This window comes from Ceratina calcarata, unplaced genomic scaffold (genome assembly GCF_001652005.2).
Source record: "Ceratina calcarata isolate Rehan_Ccalc_2016 unplaced genomic scaffold, ASM165200v1 scaffold363.2, whole genome shotgun sequence".
Lineage (NCBI taxonomy): Eukaryota > Metazoa > Arthropoda > Insecta > Hymenoptera > Apidae > Ceratina > Ceratina calcarata.
Window position 1 is genome coordinate 683,094 of NW_017159356.1, and position 13,616 is coordinate 696,709.

Here is a 13,616-nt window from a genome sequence, read left to right on the forward strand (position 1 = left end):
GATTACTTTATACCATTCGTAATAATGAAATACATTAGAGATCGGCGTTACGTTCACGCAAACCTAATCCAGGAATCAGGGATATCCTCAGCCAGAAATGAAATTTAGTTTGGTCGCGAGAAACCGAAATCCGCGAGACTAGGATTTCCTCTACTTTTTACTTAAGAGATAAGCTCCGTGTTTTAAGAGCGTTGCGGGCGGAACGGTGTCGTAAAACCGTGGGTCGTCACGGGGAGGGAAACAACCCCTCGAACCGGTCCTCGAGCCGTGGCAGCCGGTGGATGGCGATGCCACCGCCGGAGAGGAGACTCGAATTTTAAAGTAGCTAGACCGAGAACCGAAATTGCCCGGAGCCGATTCTTTCCCCAGTTCTGTGCTTATTTCTTCATACAAATGTCCTCTTGCCTCGTGCAAGTTTTCGAAAAACTGTGTTGCAAATAATGTTACAAGTATCATTAATTGCATTTCAGTCTGTGCTCCCACGTGTCAAAGTTGGGAATGAGTATAATCTGTAACTTTTGTAATAAATAAAATATTGTGACACTCAGATGAAGTTAAGAATAAATATAAATTTGATTTTAATATGAAAATCAAAAATTTTAANAGCTGATGGAGAAGTAATAAATATTGAAATCGACAGGCGTCAATGTATTCTGTCATATAGTTGTCATTTGATACGTCAAGTGCAATCTTTGACTTACTAAAAATATCGAATAATTTCCTATATAAGGAATTAAGAATCCATAACCCGTTTCACGTATTGGTTTTTACTTAACCCAGGTATTAGTCACAGTGTCGGACTGATTTATCGTCAACGTAATTTTGCCCATTTCTCTGAATTGCTCAACTTCCTTCAAAGCTATGTACCATGCATTTGAAAAATCAATCACAAACAGTCAAATTGTTACTTATCAATCCATTGACGGATTCTCCTCTCGCTGAACTCATTGAACAGTTGCGTGGTGTATGTGTAACACGCAATATTCACGAGGCACGCGATCATCGCTGATACTCGCACGCGGGCCCAGATCGGATTTCGTGTAGTCACTTAACGATTATCCCCGATGGATCGCAGCCGAGATCGGGACCGGGCCGGGCCGAGCCGAGCCGGGCTGGGCCAGATTAATCGTCATTAATCTTCATCACCGTTGTTCCCGATCATTTTTCTTGGTGGCCGTGGCGGCATCTCATTTAACCGTATAAATCACGGGCCGCGTTTAAAACTAAACCCGCGAGGATCCGAGCCGTGGTTAATCGACCGCCCCCGACCGTCTTCGAAAAATCAAGCGACGAACAGAAAGAGAGAGAGAGCGAGCCAGCGCAACGACACGAGTCGCGCGAAATTATTCGAATCGCGCATACCGGGACCGGCTCGATCCTCGATCACGGTCAACATTTCGTAGGGTCACGTGAGAATGCGCGGCGAGCGAGCGCGGCCGTAGCCGTGCTCGTTGCTGCACGCGCGGTTGGTTTAAGCGCAATTAATCTTCGTTAAGTAAGCAAGCGAGCAAGGCCCTTCTCTCTGTGCTCTCGCACTCGCATTGGACGCCTCGCGTGTGCAAGCCTTACCTCCACCGATACTCGCGTTCAAGAAGACGGCTGTCTTCTTCGTGCATGGGTACAGCCGCAGGAAGTAATATACTGAGGTTCTAGATAAAACAATGTATTCTCGTGTGGACGAATCTCTTCAAACGTAATAACAGGTTGAGGATAGAGTAATTCAATTAGTACAATTCAATAGATATTTCAATACTTTATACAACGAAACAAAAATAGTATTACAAAATATTATATAATCTTGATCCAGTATTAAGTACATAGTGACAAAAAAATTTAATCATATGTCAAATCACGCAGTTCAAGTATGAATACGTGCGCTCAATTTCTCGAGTCACTATAATTTGTTACATAACAGACGTAGCGTAATCTGTAACAGTGTTGCTCACTTTCTGACCTCGTTATATACCCTCCAGCGGCTGTACGCGAGGAATCGCGAGCAGTTAGCCGCGCGTACATCGTGTGTATGTATAACCGTTCCTCCTGAGCTCGCTCGCGCTTCCCTCCTGCTCATCGCGGTCTCATAACTCGCTCCACGGTGCCTCTTCCTCTCTTCCACACGCGATTACTTATGGTACCCATCGCGGGCACGCACGCTCTGATTAAATCTGAGTAATTAAGGGAGTTAACCTCGACTTAACTTGACTTAACGCAGTCACGCCCGCTTGGCCACCCTCTCCGCGTTTACACGCCGCTTTACATTGTTCATGGAAACACCGTGTCTTCGCTCAGCGTCGCGTCCGCGGCTCGCGCGGTTAATTGCCATGCTCGCGCCGTTAATTGCTATGCGGTACTAATTGCACGGCTCCGTTCCCTGTGAGGGGAACGCACGACTCTCAATGCAACCGCGTAGGCCTTTATTGTTTTTCTCTTTCACTATAATTTCATAAGTCTGACTATCGAGCGAAACTATTTACCATATTGAATAAATTATAGGTAATAAAATTTAACAGTCATTAATTAATATAATTTTGTATCAATGTTTAATTATTTTTTAATTATTATTAAAGTTTGTGAAATATGAATAGAATTTTATGTTACCAATCGATGATTCATTCTAGTCAACTTTTAATTTTCTCACAGAAGTAGTTAATAAAATTGTTGGGGCAAAAGGAAGTAGCTGGTCGCGGCGCTGCCAAAACTAAATCCCGCCGGTGATGTCGTACACGTCGTTTCGGTGTTAACAAGGGACCGCGGTTATAAACATTAAATTAAAACGGTCGTATTAAAGACAAGTAAATCTGCAATAAACACGTCGCGTCGCGCAGAGTTGAACCTTGGCGAAAATCTCGGCGAACGGGAACGAACGTCAATCAAGCGACTATAAATACCTGCCAACCATAACACGAAACGTGCGAAACTGTTAACTGCTTCTATAACGCTTAGAAATTAAAGTAGCAAGAGCACAGTTGTTACATTTCCATTTTTTCGGAATCCAATGGTTTTGAAATAACAATGGGAAATATTGAGAATATCAAATAGAAAATGTTTCATTGACTTCGATTATATTGCGCTAATATTAATAGTCTGTTTCATTTATTTATAATAAAATCTGATTTCTCATGAATGACACTATATGAATCTCAATTATTTTTTATTAATGTTTACATTATTTATATTTCATTTGATGCGTAACGAAATAATGTAAAAAACATTTTCTAGATTATTAAAAATGTCCCATTTGCAACGTGCATTAGTATTTGATCTGGGAATCGGTCGACCCAAAGCGTACGTGGGGTGTCTCCAGCGTCGGGAGGGAAATGCACACAGGGTCGGGACGCATGGGTTGCGCTCGCATTCGAGCGTAAGAGGAGAGGTGCCTCGCCTAATTAGCCCGCCGTGCCATGCCGCCCGCTCGGGTATTTCCGTCGCGTGACGTCACGTGAGCCCGTTCGCCTGGCCCCCGGCCAGCTTTTCCGCCGAACTATAAACCATATTCACACCCACGCAACACAATTAGCCCCGAGTGCCGGGTATAATACCAGCGCGCCGCGACGCCGCGACGAGGAAGAAAAAATCCCCTTTGGTTCGCGCGCCGTAGGCGACAGCCAGGGATGCAGCGACGTTTCTCGGGCTCCGGCAATCTCGGTAATCTCACCTAGCGAATTTCTGTTTCCACGTACGTGCGCATATTTCGCGCCGCGCCGCGGCGAACGTAAATATGAAATGCGTTTGGCCCGGCTGTCTGGGCCGAGGATTTGCCCGCCTTGTCTCCTACACTGCGAATTGCTTTGAGAATTGCTTCAGTCGCGGAGATCATTTTTGCGGGAATTTATGATACGACGGAATGCTGCGAAACGTTATTCTTTATTTGTTAATAGTCTTTTTATAATACGGAACATTATACTGAGAGCAAAGGGACAATAGCAATAACTATATTAAGTAAGTGAAGTAAATACTAGAGATTACTTTATACCATTCGTAATAATGAAATACATTAGAGATCGGCGTTACGTTCACGCAAACCTAATCCAGGAATCAGGGATATCCTCAGCCAGAAATGAAATTTAGTTTGGTCGCGAGAAACCGAAATCCGCGAGACTAGGATTTCCTCTACTTTTTACTTAAGAGATAAGCTCCGTGTTTTAAGAGCGTTGCGGGCGGAACGGTGTCGTAAAACCGTGGGTCGTCACGGGGAGGGAAACAACCCCTCGAACCGGTCCTCGAGCCGTGGCAGCCGGTGGATGGCGATGCCACCGCCGGAGAGGAGACTCGAATTTTAAAGTAGCTAGACCGAGAACCGAAATTGCCCGGAGCCGATTCTTTCCCCAGTTCTGTGCTTATTTCTTCATACAAATGTCCTCTTGCCTCGTGCAAGTTTTCGAAAAACTGTGTTGCAAATAATGTTACAAGTATCATTAATTGCATTTCAGTCTGTGCTCCCACGTGTCAAAGTTGGGAATGAGTATAATCTGTAACTTTTGTAATAAATAAAATATTGTGACACTCAGATGAAGTTAAGAATAAATATAAATTTGATTTTAATATGAAAATCAAAAATTTTAAACATCAATTCATCTCAATTCAAATAATTATTGTATAGAACATTTACTGTTCGTTTACACGAACAAATCATTGAAATTTTGTTACTAAGCGTTTGATTGGACAGTTACAAAATGAGTTGGTGTTTGAAGAACAATTCTAAGAATCTGAAAATGAACAAGGAGCGTCGCGAGTGAAAATTCGAGGACGCGTCGCGACCGGGAAGGATCCGGTCTTCCGCTCGAGTGTGTCGCGTGTCGCGAGAGCCCTCGCAAACGAAATCTACGAGACGGGCGAAGATCGCGGAAGCGTGAATTCGGCTGATCAAACGTCGCGACTATCGAGAGAAACGTCGCATCGGCTCGCAAACGGAAAAAGAGAGACACGCCGCGAGAGGGTGGAAACGAGGCGCGACGACGAGGCCAGGGAGGGAACGTTGGAGAGTCAGGGGTGAAGCGTGAGTAGGGAGAAAGAGACACACGGGAAGACAGTAACGTGGAGAGTAATGGGGGTGGCCGAGAGTAGGTGGATGGGTGGGTGGTAAGAGGTGAGCGGCCAGGGTACGCCGAAAGTCCTTTCTCGCTAAAAAGAAGGGCCCCGCAGGGTTGCTCGGAGGAGAGGAAGGAGCCTCTGAGACGAACAGAGACGAAAGTAAGAGAAAGAGAGAGAGAGAGAGAGGAGAGAGAACGGGGAGCGAGTTGGGGGCGGAAGTAAGTATTGATTCAGATTCAGCTAGTTAGCTATGCTCGAAGCAAGCACATCCCCTCTCCCGGGTGGCTCGGTTCGGCTACCTTTTCCTCCGACAGCCACCGGTCCTCTCTCTGTCTATCCGGCGCGGCGTGGCTCACGGTTGCGGGGGTGGACGGTTAGCGGCGGCTGAGAAGGCGACGCGGAAGCGGCGCAGAGGGTGGAACAGCCACGGTCTCCGCGGGGGTGGAGCGAAGAAGGGAGAGATCCGAGGGATGCAGAAGAGGAGGCGTATGTAGAATGGAAAAACGTGTAGTAGATTCAACGGTGCGAGGAGGTGTAAGATGTAGGAGGTGACAAGCATCTCCTTCGATCTTTCTTTCCCTTTGTGCACACCCGAACCCACCCTCTCGCCTCTTCGTTTCGCTCCCGTACCACCCTTCCATCCTCCTTGGCCCTTGTTATCCCACCGTTTCTTCTCTGGCTCCTTCTGTCCTCCTCTACTTATCTGTCTATCGTTGCAACTCCCTTTTATATTCCCATGACGACAGCCCAGATGCACTCGGCAGCCATACGAGAGGTGTATGTTAAAACTTCAGTCGATATTTTCTGTTGCTCGATGGAACCGGGAAACAGCCGCGGCTCGAACCGTCGCCTCGCGTCAACAGGCTGGCTTTTCACAAAATTTTGGCCGACTTCGCTCAACAGTGATCTCGCACCCATGTGATTATTTTTGGCAATGCAGAATAGGACGAAATATCTTTGAAACGAAATAAACTGTCCAAATTAACTTCCGAATAATCTTCCTTGCTTCTCTTCCTATCTTTAACCATTTCTGATTGATAAAAAACTCTGATCGAAGTAGCACATCTTCAGGAATACGTAACGAACAGAGCAATTGACAATCTATTTATTTACATCTGACACACTTTACACCAATGAACCGATAATTAATATCCATTCATCGCGTAAAAAAGCTTCAAGGATGGATCGTTGAGCGCGAGGAAAAAGAATCGAACGCAATCAGTAGCTATCGGAGCGTCGCGACGCCCACGCTTCGCAGCGGCCAGCTTTACGGGCGTCCCCATCTCGCGGATTTTTCTACAACTCCGGGCGTCGCGACGCCTTAGCGGCTAATAAGAGACGCTGTCCGTGCCGCGAACCGTCCACTCGCGTAGCGGCATTCGCTACGGCTACGTCTTTCCCCAGTAGATCTATTTTTAAATCATAATACAGAAATGTATCTTGGATACCTGCAACACTATAAGATTTTATATGAGATATCGTGTGAGACCTTATATGAAGAATTATGTGATTTAGTGCACGAGACACTTTGTCAAAATTTATTATTATTGTATATAACTCCTGAAGAAAATGAAATTAGTATGGACAGTACTGATGGAGACACATCAGTAAAACAAGAATAATAAATCGAGGTGCCAAATTATTTTTTAAAGATCTGTACAAAGATCTAAATTCTATTCAAATGATTTCAATACTATTTTAATCATATCAGTTTTATCATCGTTTGAAGTTTCCTCAAATTTTGAAAAACATCTTACATTGTAAAACGAAGAACTTCCTTATCAATAATTCTGTTAATACCAAATTCTTGTCAAATTTTCGTGATACTAAGATTTTCGAGATGAAACGAGGCTACAAAGACTGTTTGGTTAGATGCATGCGTTTCTACACACAATCATATTTATTAGGCCGAGCGAGAGAGCCCAGTCGTGCAAGATTTATCTCTGGCCAAGGAAAGGACGTTGATTTAAGATCGTGGACTGTATTATAAAACGGCGCATGCTTTCTACCTTTGCTGGCCCCCTTTTTTTCCCGCCCCATCCAGCACCGCTTTATCCTTGGTTCGTGTCGCGCATTAATTGATCCCTAGTTGATTTATAAACGCGACTGGATAATTACGATCGTGCCACGACGAAATTTTATATCGTTCAAACGATTGTCTGTTGTCGAAAAATTTCCTACGAGGCAAAGGACAAACTTGTATTCACGTGATATTAAAATTCTTATTGTGTGCAGCAGGAAATGACAATTTTTAATTATTAAACGTGTCTTATTGTGAAGATCCGTTCGCGAATTCCTTACGAGCTCGCGAAGAGGCAAAGTTGATCGCATCGATCGCGTCGATCTATCAAGACATTAGCCGACGATCACTTTGTCCGATTACGTAGTCGGTCATTTATTCGCTGTCCGAACGCTAATGGAAAACTATTCCGGCCCGCTTATTAACGATCGGAATGTCGTTAACAATAAGAAAAATTATCATCCATAACAACGCGTTCTCGTTACGATCTCTTATACAGTGGCAATCAAAAGTCAATTGAAAATTTGCGAATTCAATACACGAGTTCATCCAAAATAAAATAAACCTTATCAATTTTCTTCAAATAAGGACTAATCGATGATCAGAATTAAATATTTCATTATAGTAAGAAATTATCGCCTTCCATAATTTGATTCTTTAATCTACAGAAAAAACGTCAGCAATAATTATACTTTGGACAGATTTGCTCGGTTCGAATTCGGTCACTCGCTTTTGACGCCGGCTGTACGTGTGTGCGTCACGTTCGCGTACGCTCTCGAACGGAATTGATATCGGTGCGAAATCATTACTGGCGCGCGCCGCATTGGCTGCAATTTGCGTAACGATAACAATCAGCTTTAAGTGGAACAATAGGCTGCCGTGACGGTAATTAGTGCTGCGCGCTGTCTGGCGTGATGACAATTGCGCCAGCGACGAACGACTCGGCGATGGTAAAATAGTAACATTAATAACACCGATAGCGCAACGCACAATGCAATATAATAGATACAATGACGCGAGCGTTGTAGTCGTCGCCCGGACATAATGGACCGTTATTATGCATTCCCTTCCGTTAAATATTTAAATTGAACGTGGACAGCAGCCGGACTGGATTCGATTCTGATCAACGCTGTCGATTTTCAAAACGATATCCCGTAACGTTGCGTAATCGCCGTTTCGTTCGGCGAACCGTGGCTCCTCCCATTTTTTCACCCCCGTCATGGCTCTGAATTATTTTCTGATAATATCGAGACACGATGTGCTAAATCAATTTTAACTCGAATTCGAAGTTGTCAAAATTTTGGAAATATTCTTAAGAAAAATTTATACTCTCGTAAGGAATGTATTATGTGTTTTAATGTGACGAATACAATTTAGGATTAACAGTAATAAAATAAAGCATAGCGAGAGAGACAGGTAAAATGTAAGAGATAAATTATACAATAAAATGGAAGGAAAAGGTATTTTAAATTCTTGCCACGATGCTCTGACATTGAATTTCGCATATGTAAGTCGTTGTTGTTTCAGTTTCAGGTCATGCAAGCGAAAACGGCCCACTTTAATACCAAATTTAAAGTTTCTACGTTCCGTTAAACCGGCGACGCTGCTGACAAAAGGTAACGTTGATCCTCTTCAGCTTTTATTTAACTACAATTAATATCAAGTACATAATTGTTGTATCTACGTTATTAATTGATATAAAATTTAGCAATGGAAAAAGAAACAAGCTTCGTAATTTAATTTATACTGTTCATTTTAATTACAATTTTTTGATTGAATTCAATGGTTTCAAAATTTGTAAATAAGAAGTCATCACCAATAACTAATTAGGATTTTTTATTTCCCTCCCACTTTCTTCACTTCACAATAATTCTGTCATTAATTAATTCAAGAACAGTAAATTAGACAAAATACCTATTAACCAGTTTCGACGCTATGGAAATGAAATTCATTTATGGAAAAATGCAAAAGAATGTAGAAAAAAGGACGAGGGGGGGTTACTAAAAAAATTTTCTGGCTTTCCACACGGATGTGCGGCCAGGCCAGGCCGCGAACGGGCATTGAATATAGGGACGGAGACGAAAACGTTTCTCAAGGCGGCCTGGCGACGGCACACGGTCGACCTTTATTGGAATATTTATGGCGGCTGGCTGTACGAGACGAATTTTTATCGATCCGCCATGCCGCGGTGCGTTGTGCGGCGTCGATGCCTAGGTTCGGGCTCTCTCCACCCGACGGAAATCGCGATATTTATTCATAAGCCTACGGTTAGATAGAAGAGGAGGCTAGCGCGGATCGCGCGCATAATAAAACCCGCGTCGCGTATTGCTCGGCCGGCTGTCGCTCCGCTTCTACTTACCCCTACCTCCTTCGCTGCGCGCTTGACGTTGATTCGAAGACGTCTTCTTCTCGGTCCGGTTTTTACCATTCCCCGTTGCTTTTATTTCATTTTAACCCTTGTTAACATACAATGTACGAAGCCGGTTATACTTTCAAAATAATTGAACGACGGCATCAATTATATTATATTACTCAGTTTATTAGAAACGGCATAGCTGGTTTGTCGTAATTATAATCGAGCTTGCAATAACCGGAAGTCCTCGATTGGTTTTACAATTACTAAACCGTATAATTTGATTGGTCCAGCAGTTCCTCTTTAATTGAACACGCATCAATTTGAGAAATTTCGTCGGTCGCTACCAATATGTTTTCCGGCGTGGCCCTCCTCTCCTTTGTTTCATCCGCCCTGTGGCAGGGAACGACGTGGAGAAACGCCTACAAACTTATTACCGGCTCCTCTTGCCTGGCGCTAGGTGTTATTAAAAATTAAGGAGCGGGGATTCTAGACGCGGTTGCTGCAAGTCACCGGCATTGAGTGACCGGGAGACGTGCGGCCGTGCGTAATTAAAAAATTAGAGGGACGGCCGCGCGGGCCACCGGTTTGTTAGTTTTGCCACCGCCCGCGCCCGAGGGAAGATGAGTCTGCGTTCCCGGGGTTGGAACCTTGCTCCCTTTTACATTTGATGTTCGCTCGTGGCGCCAGGAAATGAGAGAGAGAAAGAGAGTTTTATCTACTTTCGCTTTGCCTAGCTCCTCCTTAATATATTTTTTTCAATGAACACCTCTCATCCATAATTTTCATTATTTTCGATACGATCTTCTAATATTAGATCTGATATATTTTTAAATTTCTGAGAAGTACGTCTTCTATATTTGACGTAAGTGCGATGTTTCTGTTGAATTAACTCTGCACGCGGTTGATTGATGGAAAGTCAGTGTGGAGCGAATGGGCGCTTAACGCTGCATTTAGCCTGGCAACGAAGCCAGTAGAAACACGGTCTAGTTTCAGGATGGAAGCGGTACCTCTTAATTGTACACACAACGTTTCCGCTTGGAGAACGAGAGACATTGACTGTAGATGTTTACGTGTATTCACACCGAGAGTGAAGAATTGAGTCATTTGTCATGAGTTAAGGAGGTATACGCTACTATGTAGTTACCTTTGACAATTTTTTAGAATCGAGGTCTAAAAGCATTTGATTGTTCGAATTGACGAGTAAACAGAATCTGATAGTAGCTGAAGTAAATGTTTTAGAAGGAATCAAAGAGAGCAGGTGAGAGGCAGGTAAAAGGAGTGTAGAAGGAGGAGGAGGTGGAGGGAACAGTCACGGGCAGAGTATTCGTCTTATCCGGAATACTTTAATATCGGATATGGCAATAAATTACGTATCGACTCTTCCTCTCTCAGTTCTCTTCTCTCTCGCTACCATTCGATCATTGTTTCTCTCCGTCGCGTTACACGACCAAGCAAATATCCCGTACGAACCGGGTAATATAATCACACTTAATGACGGCCGATAGGAACATGTAACATCGGCGTTGCACGAGATACCGGTTACCGATAAGGGGACGTGTTTTTCGGGACACAAGCCGCTCGTAAGTCCCCGCCGTTACATCGGGAACTGAGACTGGAACACTCGCAGGGACACGCTGCGCTGGACGTTGTATTTTATGTATTACGCGGTGGCTAATCTGGCCGGGCTTGAACCCCGGCGCGGTTTAATTTAAAGTTCGCCCGGTATTCGTAATATTTAATGCCCCCGCAGAGGGATATCGGTTCTACGCGACGAGATGACTCGTGGAATTTGTGAGTCGAGGACAGAACGATGTCCCTTGGTATGGTACGCCGCTCTATTGATTATAGAGAAAATTTAGAATTCTTTAAAAATGTTTCTGTACTATTAATAGAATCTGCAGTTTTGTGTTAGTATTTCATTCAATCTCTCGTATCACACATTCTCATTCTCTACAATTTATTTAAGATTGTTTATCCCCTATATTTTATACGAACAATTTCGATTAAAATGCTGCATAATTTCGTTCACTGAATCACCGATTCACAAATGAAGCTTCCTTTGTATAATCCATTTTCAATAAGAATATCGTTCCTTCATCCTATTGTTTTTATCTCATCCACCCACACTGAACATCGGACGCGATGAAGGGTCCGGTGTCACGCGTATACCGAGAGTTATGGAAGAGCAAACACGTACACAGAGAGCGGCTCCCCGTATTAGCATTTAGTAATTACCTTATCGAGTCGATCGGCCTGTAGTACATAGCGTATCGAGCTTGTATCTGCGTTACGTCCTTCGCGCCTTGGTGGCACGCGAGCGATTATCGATGCCCCCGCCACGTTCATCACGAACCTTACGTTCCCGGTCCGCTCGAGGAATCTACTACTTATTTAACGTCACGTGCCTCCTTCTGTTCTTCTTTCCGCGTTAAAAAGAGATTTCTCCATTATTAGTTGATACGTCGCCCTATCGATCATCCCTCGCCAAACATTCCTCGTTCGAACTGCCAGCATGCAAACTTCGAACGTCTCATAGTCATCGATAGTCAATATCTATATGTATAATAGATATATTCAATTAAGGTGATACGTAAAATACAGATATGACAATTTTCTCCACGCTCTCGCACGCACTGCTTTTTCAGCCGTTTGTACCCTGATGGGTTTTCTGCTTTTCTTCCCTCTTTTTAAAAAGTACCGACGCTGACACGCGGATTTTATTGAGCGTCCGAACATCTGCAAGGCATATTACAGGTAACGTTTGACCCTATCGTAAAATATACCCTTGACCAACTACCTGGTCTGCGCGGGTGTCTTGCATTCCCACATTAATTAAGACATCTCGTATCTCCTGTTCAAAATTGTTTCCCAATCGATCGTTCAGACGTTAATACATATTTCAGTAACAAAGATATTGTTCAAGCTTTTATGTATTCAAATAATATACTAGTCAAGTATTCATATGCTTAAATCAAACGAGAAGGTATTATCCCCTTCCCCGCGTTGCAAATTATTGTTTTAATATCGTTCCTTAGCGCACTCGTTTAAATCACTTAACCGTTTCCTCGGCGTAATCGGATTGGGAGCACCTTCACTCAGCTCGTTTTCCATATCTATTTCCCTCTTTTCCAAAGAGAGATTCAGAGGTTTTACATTAGAGGCAAATCCGATGCCATTAACGAGAAGATTCTTCCATTCCTTGTTTTTATTATTCCACGCTTTTCTCGCCACGGTGCACTCGAGTAATTCCATTTTACTGCGTCGGTTACCTGACACCACGGACCGGTTCGTCGGACCACACGACTCGAAAACTTTTCAGGGCTCCTTTATCCGGCTGTCTTAATCTCTTAACTAGAAGAACCACGATTGTTCATGTAATTAGTGTCAACACGATCGTATTACAGTATCTTGTCATAAATCTTCCAGTTGAATTAGCAATGATTGAGGGTTTCTTTAAACCAATAATTTGAATTGCTTTCTTTTCAGGCTAATTTTCAATTATTCCAGATTATTTTATGATATTTTTCTTAACGATTGCAAAAGTCTATTGAGAAAATACGATCTTCGATAAGAAGAAATATATTGCTTTATAATTTCCAAAACCAGAAAGTTTATTGTGGACCAGCGATGTGGCGATGCTTTCGTTTTATTGCGAGTTACAAACGGGAACTTGAGGAAGGTCAGGGCTAGTTCCCCGACCCCGAAACGATTCCATCGTGTACATGTGCGCCGTGGCCACGCATAGCTCTGGTTTGACTACAGCGACAGTCAAAAGTGAACGTATCATATTTTATAGTAGAATAGAATTCAAGTAATTTTGTATAATCGTAACATACATGATAGATTCAAGGATGTTTGTGCATTTTTTATGTTTAAGTTGTATTGTAATTCGTATTGTTTGTACAGCTTGGGACAATGATTTCTGGTGAATACAAGCCGGAGCTGGTCAGTTTCAATCATTGTCCCAAACTGTAGCTGTACTTGTCAGGAATCGAAAAACGTCCTATGCAATTTCTTTCTAATTCTACTCGTTAAGTATTTGGCGACAGACGAAATAATTAATGAATTACTCAAGTAACGAGGCTATTACCTACAAGAAAGGTTGTATACAATCTTTTTCTATACCTACAACTTTTATTTCAAGTATTTCTCGAAATTTTAACAAAAAAAAAATTTTCGATTTTTTCGAGATTTTTCCAAGGGGTACCC

The 13,616-nt window shown here is 43.1% G+C and overlaps 1 protein-coding gene across 1 annotated transcript in view; it reads left to right on the top strand.

Moving 5' to 3' along the window:
- The window catches only part of zfh2 (Zn finger homeodomain 2), a 203,935-nt gene that overhangs the window by 37,643 nt on the left and 152,676 nt on the right, over positions 1-13,616 (top strand). Inside the window, 1 exon segment of the mRNA XM_026814014.1 lies at positions 8,579-8,667. The gene's annotated coding sequence lies outside the window, so the exon portion shown is untranslated.